We start from the raw sequence: 11,157 nt of genomic DNA on the forward strand, positions 1-11,157 counted from the left end.
GAAAGTACACAGTAATAAAGAAAAAAGAAGGCTGGAATGCAAATTCAATACACAGCTAGGATACTGTTGGGATGTGGGAGTCATATTCAAGCCCAGTATTTAATCTGAAGAATTGTCTTTGGACTCAAAACATTGACTCTTTCTAACTCTGCAAATGCTGCCAGAAATACTGAGTTTCTCCAGCAATCTCCATATTTGTTTCAGATTTTCAGCCTCCCACAGCATTTTGCTTTCATTCCTGTATTTATTGTCAGTCTGAAATCACACTGGAGAAGGTGGTGGTGAGTCATTTGTCTGTCTGAATGGCTAACTCACTTGTAGGCCATTTCTAAGGGCAGTCAAAAGAAAGCATTTTGTGGATCTGGAGTCACACGCAGTGAGATTGAATAAGATTGGCAGATTTCCTTCCCTGTCAGACATTAGTGGACCAGATAAATTTTCACGCCAATGCAGTTTCATTGTCACTATTATGAGTAGTTTTTTTTTCCAGATTTTATTCATTATACCCCTATCCCATAGCTTTGAGCTTGTTCCAAAAGGAGGTTCCCCAGAATTCAGCAATAACTTTCGAAGGGAGCTGTATAAGGGGAATGAGACTAATCGGATAGCTCACACAGATGGCACCATTGAGGAATTCTGTAGTTTTTCAGTTGTTTAAAGACTTTATTTTTGAGTCAAACTGCAGTTTGCAAACTCTCCCCTCCACTAACTCTCCACTTAATCACTTACTGCAGAGTTGCTACATTTTAGCCACAAACTGAAGTCTGATGAATGGGCTGTAATTCAGTGCTGCTCTCTCCCTGCTCTTGCTATCCAGTAGGTGAGGGAGCAGTGTCCAGCTCTGCAGGTAGCACGTGGAAAGGTTCCTTTGTGACACAGTTCCCACTACCAAAGCTCAATGCTGACATTGACACACTGCCAGTAGCAAAGATTCTGTCAACTAAGTGAGACATAGTAGACTCGGCAAATCAGCCTGTGGGAACAGCATCAAAACAAAACAAAATGAGATATAGTTTCTCTTTCTGGTTAAAATAACAATTTGAATTTTTATATTGCCTTTCAGAACAGTAGAGCTTCCCAAAGTCTTCAGACCAGGTGAAGTACTGCTGATGTGTAGTTCCAATTGTGGGAAGTACAGCAGCCAATGCATCTATAGCAACCTCCTACAAACAGAGAAGTGATAATGAGCAGGTTATCTGCTTCACTGATATGATTGGGGGATTAATGTTGCCGTAGCCAAGGGTGCTAATTCTCTGATCTCCTATGAAAATGGTCATTGGATCATTTATATCCACCTGAGGCAATAGACAGGCTTTGTTTAACATCTAATCAGAAAGTCAACATCTCCAATACTGCAGCAGTCCCTCAGTACTGATCCTCTGATATGGCATTACTCCGTCAGTACTGACCTCCAACACTGCAGCACTCCTTCAGTACTGACCCTGCAACACTGTAGCACTCCCTCATTACTGATCCTTCAACAGTGCAGCACTCCCTCAGCTCTACTCTTCCAACAGTGCGGTCCTCTTTTGGTACTGACACTCCAATGACGTATTGCTCCATCGGTACTGACAGTCCCAGAGTGCAAATGCGCCTTCTGTACTGAATCTCCAACAGCATTGCCTCCTTTAGTACCATTAGGACAACACAGGGCTCTCAGTATTGACCCTGAGACAATGCAGAAATCTCTCAGTATGAGATAACACAGTGTGGAGCTGGAGAAACACAATAGGCCAAGCAGCATCAGAGGAGCAGGAAAGTTGACATGTCGGGTCAGAACCCTTCTTCAGAAATGAGGAGGAGGAAGGGAGCTCATAGATAAATAGAGGGGAGGGATGAGGCTGGGAAAGGAAGATGGGATGGTGATAGGTGAGGGCAAGTAGGGAGTGGTGGGGATTGGTCAGTGAGGTGTGTGGGGCGGATAGTTCGGAGAGAAGATGGGCAGATTGTGTCAGGTCAAGGAGGCAGGATCAGAGTAGGGGTTGGTCATGGGATGAGGCTGGGGGTGGGGAGATTTTGAAACTGGTAAAATGTACATTTAGGCCATTGGGCTGTACTTGGTGGAAAATGAGGTGCTGCTCCTCCAGTTTGCGGGTGGCATCATTGTGACACTGGAGGTGGCCCAGGATGAACACATCACCCAGGGAGTGGGAGGGGGTGTTGCTGATGAGAAGGTGTTGTTATTTGTTGTGATCAGAGCACGAATGCTCTACAAAGCAGTCTCCAAGCCTCTGCTTGGTCTCATCAACGTAAAACCAGCCGCATTGGGAGCAGCAGATACAGTAGACCAAGTTGACGGATGTGCAGGTGAATCCCTGTCTAATGTGGAAGGTTTGTTTCATGCCTGGGATGGAGGTGAGGTGGGAGGTGTAGGGGCAGATGTAACACTTCCTGCAGTTTCTGGGAAAGGTACTGAGGGTGGTGGGGCTAGTGGGGAGTGTGAAGTGGACAAGGGAGTTGTGAAGAGAGCAGTCCCTATGAAAGGCAGATAGGGGTGGGGAGGGAAATATATTTTTGGTTGTGGGGTCAGATTGCAGGTGGCAGAGGTGTTGGAGAACGAAATATTGGATTCAGAGGTTAGTGAGGTGATATGTGAGGACAAGGGGGACTCTATCTTTGTTTTTGATGGGGGCAGGGGATGTGAGGGCAGAGGTGTGGGAAACAAGAGATGTAGTTGAGAGCATTTTCGATCACTGAAGGTGGGAAGTTATGGTCCTTGAAATAAGAGGGCATCTGTGGTGTGTGAGAGTGGAATGCTCCATCTTGGGAGCAGACACAGTGGAGGCAGAGGAATTGGGAATAAGGCATCTCATTCTTGCAGGAAGGTGGGTGAGAGGTGGTGTATTCTAGATAGCTATAGGAGTTGGTAGGCTTGAAATAGATGTTGGCTTTGAGATGTTCACCAGAGATGGAGACAGAGGAGTCCAAGAAGGAGAGGGAAGTATCAGAGATGGTGCAGGTGACTTTAAGGTTGGGTGAAAGAAGCTGTTCAAGCTTCTCATGGGAGCATGAGACAGTGCCGATAGTCATCAATGTAATGGAGGAAGGGAGGGGATGGGGGCAGTGTAGCAGCAGAAGAGGGACTGTTCCATGTATCCTACAAAGAGGCAGGCATAGCTGGGACCCATGCGGGTTCCCATGGCCACCCCCTTAGTCCATAGGAAGCGGGTGGAGTTAAAGGAAAAGTTGTTCAGGGTAAGGACAAGTTCTGTTAAGCAGATGAGGGTGTTGGTGGAGGGCGACTAGTTGGGCCTGCAGGAGAGGAAGTAGTGGAGGTCTTTTAGGCCATTTGTGTGGGGGATACAAATGACCCTTCGACAGTGCAGCACTCCCTCAGTACTGACCCTCCAACAGTGCAGCACTCCCTCAGTACTGACCCTCCAACAGTGCAATGCTCCCTCAGTACTGACCCTTCGACAGTGCAGCGCTCCCTCAGTACTGACCCTCCAACAGTGCAATGCTCCCTCAGTACTGACCCTTCAACAGTCCAATGCTCCCTCAGTACTAACATTCTGACGGTCCCTCATACAGTCCCTCTAACTGTGCTGTGCTCCCTCATTACTAACACTGCGACTGTGCTCTACTCCCTCTTTACTGACCCTCCAACAATGTACCTTCAAGGCTGACACTCAGTTGAAGAATCATAGTGTCAAAGAACATAGAAGGAGGTCCTTTGACCCACCATGTTTATGTCAACAACAGACCATACCAATCCCATTTACCTGCATAATAAAATGTGAGGCTGGATGAACACAGCAGGCCAAGCAGCATCTCAGGAGCACAAAAGCTGACGTTTCAGGCCTTCATCAGACCCTCTCTGATGAAGGGTCTAGGCCCGAAACGTCAGCTTTTGTGCTCCTCAGATGCTGCTTGGCCTGCTGTGTTCATCCAGCCTCACATTTTATTATCTTGGAATCTCCAGCATCTGCAGTTCCCATTATCTCTGATACCATTTACCTGCACTTCATCCATGCCTGATTTTGCCTTGGTATTTTAAGAATTCATTCAGATGTTTCTTAAATATTATGCAAATAACTGGTTTCACCACCCCCGAGGCAGCATGTTCCATACTTCTACCAGTCTCTGGGTATTTATTTTTCTTGGATTCCTCTTAACCACTAGCTTCAATGTATGCCCTCTGGTCTTAGACACACCTGCAGTGGGGAAGTGATTCTTACTAACTACTCTGTCTAGGCCTCTCATAACTTTGTATACCCCATCTGATCCTCTGTTAGCCTCCTTTGCTTGTGGGAAAACAAACCCAGCTTACCTAGTCTGACCCCATAACTGAGACTTTCCGCCACAGGCAACATCCTGGTGAATCTCCTCTGCACCGTCTGTGGTGTAATCACATCCTTCCAATAGTGTGGCAACTAGAATTGCATGCAGTATTCCATCTGCGGCCTAACTGATATTTTATGAAGTTTTAATAGGACTTCCTTGCTCCTATATTCTACGCCCCAGCTAATGAAGACATTCCAGTATAGCACTCCCTCAGGACAGACCCTCTAACAGTGTGTCTTTCCCTCAGTATTGACCATCTGACGGTACAGCACTCCATCAGTATTGACCCTCTGACAGTGCAGCACTCCCTCGGTACAGCACCAAAGTGTCTGACTCGTTCATAAGATTATCTTTGTGACAGCAATATCCCTGGGGGATTGACATCCTGTTTCACTAAATTAATTAACACTGTGTTGACAGCCACCAGTCAAGTTGCTGCTATTTTGATTTCAGGCATTTTGCTGATGGCCTAACGGAATGGTGTGTCTTCGCAGTGTGACCAGATCGAATGACATTGAGTCTGACGTCATGAAATATTTAAATTTTACCTTATGATACATTTCAGTTCTGTAAACTGTTGTTAAGTTGTATCACTGTGAGGAATTCTGACCAATGGAATGTAAACTGTGAGCAAGTTCATCACTAGGTCCAGTGTCACATTCTTTCAGGGAGAAACTTCCTCTGGTGAGGTCAGCAACATTCCTGGGGGCATAGACCATCAATCAGATCCAAATGTTATATGGGTCACAGGGGTTTACTGAGTAACCAGACCAGAGGTTGCTCAGGTTCAAGGAAGCACTGAAATGCCATTTGGGTGCCATTTGGGCTCTCATTTCTCTGTTGCAAACATGAGTTTTATTCACCAGGGCCCTGCCTTTGTCTCATTTTCAGACATTCTCTTCAGAAATTCAAGCTTGAATGTGCCTCCACCTTGCTTATGTATGCTCTGCATCCTCACCACTCACTTGAGTAAATAACATCTTTTGTTTCTTTGGCAGTTCACCTTAAATTGCTCCTGCATCGTTCCGTTTAGAGAATTAGGATTTAATTAAATGGAGATGTTTATGATGATTAAAGGATTTGTGAGGCTAGATAGAAATGTCTCCAGAGGTGGAGGATGGGGGCTAGCAAGCTGAGAATAAGGTGTCTGAACTTGCCTGTTCAGAAGAACATCTTCACACGTAGAGGACTGAAAATCTAGGACCCTCACTGTCAAAGAGCTGTCCTTTCTCGGGGTCAGTTTTCAATTCTGATTAGATTTACATTGGGCGTCAAAAGGGAGATAAACAAGGTTAAAATACAAAGTGCCAGATGAAACGTTGTAATTGAATGGTGGGTTGGGCTGAGGGACTTAATGCTTACTTCCTGTTTCTATGATATGCTAACCTGCCTGACCATATCCTCTGTGGATAGCTGCAGCCCAACCCAGCAGCAGGTAGAGTCAAACTGTAAGTGCCACAAAGATCTTCAAACTTTTATCTTCAAACCTGGTGAATCCAATCATCCTGGCCAGCATCCACAGACCCTACCCTGCACAGGCTCCACCACTTGCAGGCCTCATCGTCTGCAGTCGCAATCCTCTGTAGGCTCCACCATCTTTAGGCCCTGTCCTCTATTCTCCCTCTGGGAGAAGACAACAGCTCAGAAGGAATTATTTCGAACACAAGCCCTGTGGGCTTCATCCCTTGTTGGGGTCGTGTTGTGTAGGTCTCAACTTCTGTTCGGCTCTGTCCTCTATTGGGGGCATGCTCTATAGGCCTCATCTCTTGTTGGACCAATGTTCTTTAGGCCCCATTCTCTAGTGGGGCCATGTTCCATAGGCCTCATCCTCTGCAGGTCTCACTTTCCTTGATCCCACGTTCCCCACGGCACCACTCTTTAAACATCCCTCTCTTCAGACATGCCCTCCCCAAGTACCTACCCTCCACAGGCTCCTCTCTCCTATTGGCTGCACCATCCCACTTTGCTCATTGCTCCTCTTGCCCACAACACCCCGCTGTCACAATCCATCAGTTTCGTATCCCAGGCTGCACTGGGGTGATCAGCATTCACCATGACGGAGAGGGATACAGCCTAGAAAAATCACTATCTTCATTCCATCTTCCAACCTCTCCAAATGTGAAGACTTTCAAAGTATTGAATTCATGGCCCAATGAATTTTAAAGCAGTTGAAACCAAAAAAAACTGTGGTTGCCGAAAATCACAAACAAAAACAAAAGCAGGGCTGGCAACATGTGGGGGGAGAAATCAGAGTTAACATTTCCTGTCCAGTGACCTTGTCCTTCGAACACGGTTTAATTTAATCACTGATTTTACGCATTAATAATAGCTTGGCCTTTGAGGCCTACCACTCTCAAGGCCCAGGCATTAATTAGGAGGTCTCCTGCCAGAAGAACCATGTGAGTTGTTTGAACATTCAGATCAAGCACCAGCTGCTGAATTTCCAAATGGGAGAAGGTTTTCCCTAATCAGGGAATGAGCTCAGATTGTGCAGAGATGCAGTTAAAACCCCAAATCTCAGTTTCTGGTCTGTTTCTCATCTAAAATACTCAAAACTGCTCAACTTCAATGACTGTCTTGGATCTTTATTGAATTAAGGTTGGATGCTTGCAGTGAGCGCCACATGGTAGAGATCACAGGAATATGGCAAGCCAGGAGGCACATTAATACAGTATTGCATTTCTATCCCCAACGCACTTCAGCAGCAACTGTCGTTAAAATGTCTGAGTGGAAGTGAAGCGAAGTATGTTTGACGCAAATGGATTTTGTTTCTCCTTGACTGGAGCATTGCAGAACTTGATACATTATATTTGCAAAATGCAAGATGATTTGATATAACCTATATTGAAATGGTTCTCTCCTGAATGGCTAACAACTGTTCCAGTTATGGCTAACTCCTTAATCCACATCTTTTTGAATTGTTCCTAATCTACAACCTACAAATGGAACATTCTGCCCATCCAACAGATATCACATGAGCCTTCTTGATCTCAAATTGAGTTAACTCACCCTGATCCAATCATCGGTTTGTTCTGTTCTCCCTTACTGGTTCATTGATCCTACCTTCCAATGTTTCAACACTCCGTCTCAAACCATGAGACTAAGTTTGTGTTTCATATTCTCATTGCTCTGTAGACAGAAAAATCAATCAGAACAGTTCATGTATACCAGAATTTGGGGGTCTGGGGGACATTAAATTGTCAAAAATTTGCAAGGTGCATCAAAGACAAAACATTAAGTTTTCAAAAGTCAATTTGTTTGTTTACAGAGATTTATATTTATTAAGAATATACGTCCATTGGAAAGTCAGTGGTAACAGGTCAGTTTGCAATGAGTGAAGTTACCTGCACACAGCTACAGAGTCTGTCCCTGGCACTAGGTCACCCATTTATATCCTCAAATCCCATGACCCCTCTCTACCAAACAGCTCCTTTATTCTCAGAAACTTTCTCAAATATTTAAATTTAATTCATCAACTGGAACAGTGTTTCTGTGCACAGATTGGGTTTAGACATTATGAAGAATGTATGAATGTTCACGTGCTCCAGGAGAGAAGCTTCCACTGGCTGGAGGCCTAGAACTGGAGGGCGTAGGCTTGGAATACTGGAGGAGGGTATGTAGACTGAAATGAGGAGGAATTTCCTCCTCCAGTGAGGGTGGTCAGTCTTTGAACTTTCAACCCTAGAGGGCTATGGAGGCACAGTCATTGAGGGCATTCCAGGGATTGATGCATTGCTAATTACTCTTGGCATCAAGAGATAAAGAGATGGCATGGGAATATGGCATTGAGGAGATAATCAACCATGATCTAGAGTAGTGGGGCAGACTCACAGAGCTGAATGGCCTACTCTTGCCCCTATTTTGTTATGTACGCTGTGAGCTTTTTGGTAAGACTATAATAAACAGGAGTGGGAGTAGGCCATTCGGTCCCTTGAGCCCACGACATGATTCAATTAGATCATGACTGATTTACCCCTGGGTCCAACTCTTTCACAACTATCTGGGGTAGAGAATTCCCAACATTTCCAAAACATCAATGGGCTCCTGGCTCAAGTAGCAGTTCCAGCCACTCTTGCTTGAAAAGGTGTTGCCCGTATTCGTAAATTTGGTCAACTCTGGTATTGTCGGATACAGAATACACAAAGTACACAATACATAGAGCATAGAATAAGCAGGATACAGAATACAAAATATTCAGAATGCATTAGGTACAGAATGTATATGGTACTGACTGCATGTATAATGTCATAAATTCAGTCCTCCTGCACAGAAAGAGCCCATGCAGCCAAATAATATTAACTGTGGTTTGGAATTAACATTTGGTCACATGGATTTCCCAGGATTTGTTTCCTGACATGTTTTTGGGATTTGCTTCTCTCTTGGGAGAAGACAACAGCTCAGAAGGAATTATTTCGAACACAAACTGTTCCAAGCTTGAATCGCAACCCAGGAAGTCACTCCACACCACCGCCCCGCACCACCACCCCCCCCCCCCGCCACCCCAGCCCCGTAGTATACATTATTCAAAAGAATACATTATCCTGCACACTACTAAAAGTGAAAATGCAGTTTGAGAATACAGTTTCACTCTGCAGAACTAACTTGCTCAGACACTAATGTCCCTTCACCCCAACATTCTTTTACTGTTAATAACTCCCTTCTACTGCTTAAACGTGCTGGTAGAATCCTGAAATCAGATCCTCTGCAGATTCTGGCACTTTCTCTCTGACAGCCCCAGCTGATGAACCTTGTTATATGAGCTACAATTCTCCTGAAAAATCCTCGCTACCAGATCCATGTGGTGTGCCAGGGAACAGGCAGCCAGACAGTGGAGTCAAACTTTGACACGCATGAGATTTTCTCTCCAGTTTCTGGAGCTGGGCTCCTTTTTCCCACTGGGATGGATGGAATGCATTCCAGGAACCGTCCTCCCATCCAAGAGTCTTAAAAGTAAACAGTTTGATTAATGGGCTTTGTCATCTAAAAATGTTGCATGGCAATGGAATCTCGCCCTGATTCCACATGATCCGCGTGGGTTAGACTAATTCCTCTTTCCTCAGGGTTGATTGTATGAAGTTCAATTGTTCACACTCTCCAAATGCCAAACTATGGAGACGGACACATTCTCTCTCAACGCTAAAGAAAATTCAACTCTGTTCCCTGTAAGAACACATGTAATTGCCGGAATGCCAGACTAGGTTGAGTGCAGGTTAGCAGCTGGATTGGTTCCAGGTCAGATGGCAGTTATTGCTGGAGTTTAGCCAGGTAAGTGCATCCTGCTGGATTCAGATCAACAGCACATTCCCCAACTGGAATCTGTCCTGCAGGAAGATCTGTATCTGTGGAGGACAATCACAAAACCCACTGATGGCTGTCCTCCTGGTCCCAAATGTATAACTTTTCATAGACAGGAGTTTCTTCGTAACTACTGGCTGAGTCCACTTGTCTCTTCCTCCTGGGCAGCTGGGCCTTATGGATCATGTAAAATCTCAATCTGCTGTCCTTCATCTGGACACAATCCCAAGTCTCAACCAATCCCTGGCCACCCAACCCTGACTCAATGTCCACCCTGAGATCCTCCCACCTGGACACTGTCATAGGACACTGGACCCTTTGGAAAAAGCCAAGGAAAAAGTTGAGACTGCAGGATCTGACTAACGACATCCTCCTCCAGGAGCACTGGGACTGAACGGGACAGGCAACACATCGCGTCCCTTTCGTGAAAATCCGAGAATGAGAAACGGAATGAAAGTAACATTAGAGCAAAGATCAGAGCAAATTCTTTCCAGACGGTGATTTGTAATCACCGGGGGGAACGAGTGCAGGGAGCATCACAGAGGGAACAGAGCTGCGAAGGTTTGTCACAGGAGGCATGAACTTTAATAGAACCAGTGACCTCCTTATCCCTAATCAGCGGCACTTTCTAGAAAACGTCCTGTTCAAAGATGGCAACTATGAAAACTTCCAACTCGTTGCTCAAACTAGGGTCAAATTCAACTCATTTCCAGAAACACTTCAGTGTTTTGTTCAGCTTGGCTCTCACACACTTGCCTTGGATTCAGGTTGTGGGATCGGATCCCACTTCAGACGTTAAAGAACACACTTACCGGGACAAAGCTTCCCCTCTCCCGTAGCATTATCGAAAGTCACTCTCCCCATTCTGGTCCGCGGGCGTGGGCTGTGTGTAAATATTGGCTTATCTTTTTAAAATAGAAATATCCATTTCGTATAAATGTATTTATATCAATGAGCTTCAGAGGCAATAACTTCAGAAGAGGTAGTGTGTGGGGGGAGGGAAGGGGAGTATGCGAATTAAAGTCTTCCATGGCTGTAAAAAATTGAAAAGAATTACTTTTTATTTACAACTTAAATGTAGCAAATCAGACTCAATGTGAACAGAATAATATGCAAAACAACCAGAGGAGGAAAATTCATGTGGAACAGCTCAGTGTTTGTAAAGGCTGGGCAGGCGGCCAGTTCAGAGCAAGAGTTGTTAAATATAGCTCTCAGTGTTTCCACAGACACACACACACACACACACACACTGCTCTCTGCTTCTGTCTTGTGTGACAGTAACTGAAGAAGGTTCTGGCCTGATCCCAGAGAACATTGTGTTCTGGCAAAGACGTGAGCCGTGATGTCAATTCAGCCTGGAAAACAGATCCAGACAGCGAAGGCAGCCAGTGACTTAGTAAGCAGACTGAAAACATACATACACACACACACACACACACACACACACATTCACACACACAGAGAGACACACATGCACACACACACACGCACAGACACATACACACATACACACAGACACACACGCAAACACAGACACATTACATACACACATATACACGCACAGACACACACGCACAA

At 45.2% G+C, this 11,157-nt stretch overlaps 1 long non-coding RNA gene across 1 annotated transcript in view; it reads right to left on the reverse strand.

Annotated features, from left to right (window-relative positions):
* The window catches only part of LOC125458003 (uncharacterized), a 34,449-nt gene extending 23,831 nt beyond the window's left edge, over positions 1 to 10,618 (reverse strand). Inside the window, exons 1-2 of the long non-coding RNA XR_007248722.2 lie at positions 10,392 to 10,618; positions 7,294 to 7,413 (exon numbers count right to left, since the gene is read on the reverse strand). This is a non-coding gene — a long non-coding RNA (uncharacterized LOC125458003). The remainder of the gene's footprint in view (positions 1 to 7,293; positions 7,414 to 10,391) is intronic.
* Positions 10,619 to 11,157: the final 539 nt, after the last annotated feature.

This window comes from Stegostoma tigrinum, chromosome 14 (assembly GCF_030684315.1).
Source record: "Stegostoma tigrinum isolate sSteTig4 chromosome 14, sSteTig4.hap1, whole genome shotgun sequence".
NCBI classification, from domain to species: domain Eukaryota; kingdom Metazoa; phylum Chordata; class Chondrichthyes; order Orectolobiformes; family Stegostomatidae; genus Stegostoma; species Stegostoma tigrinum.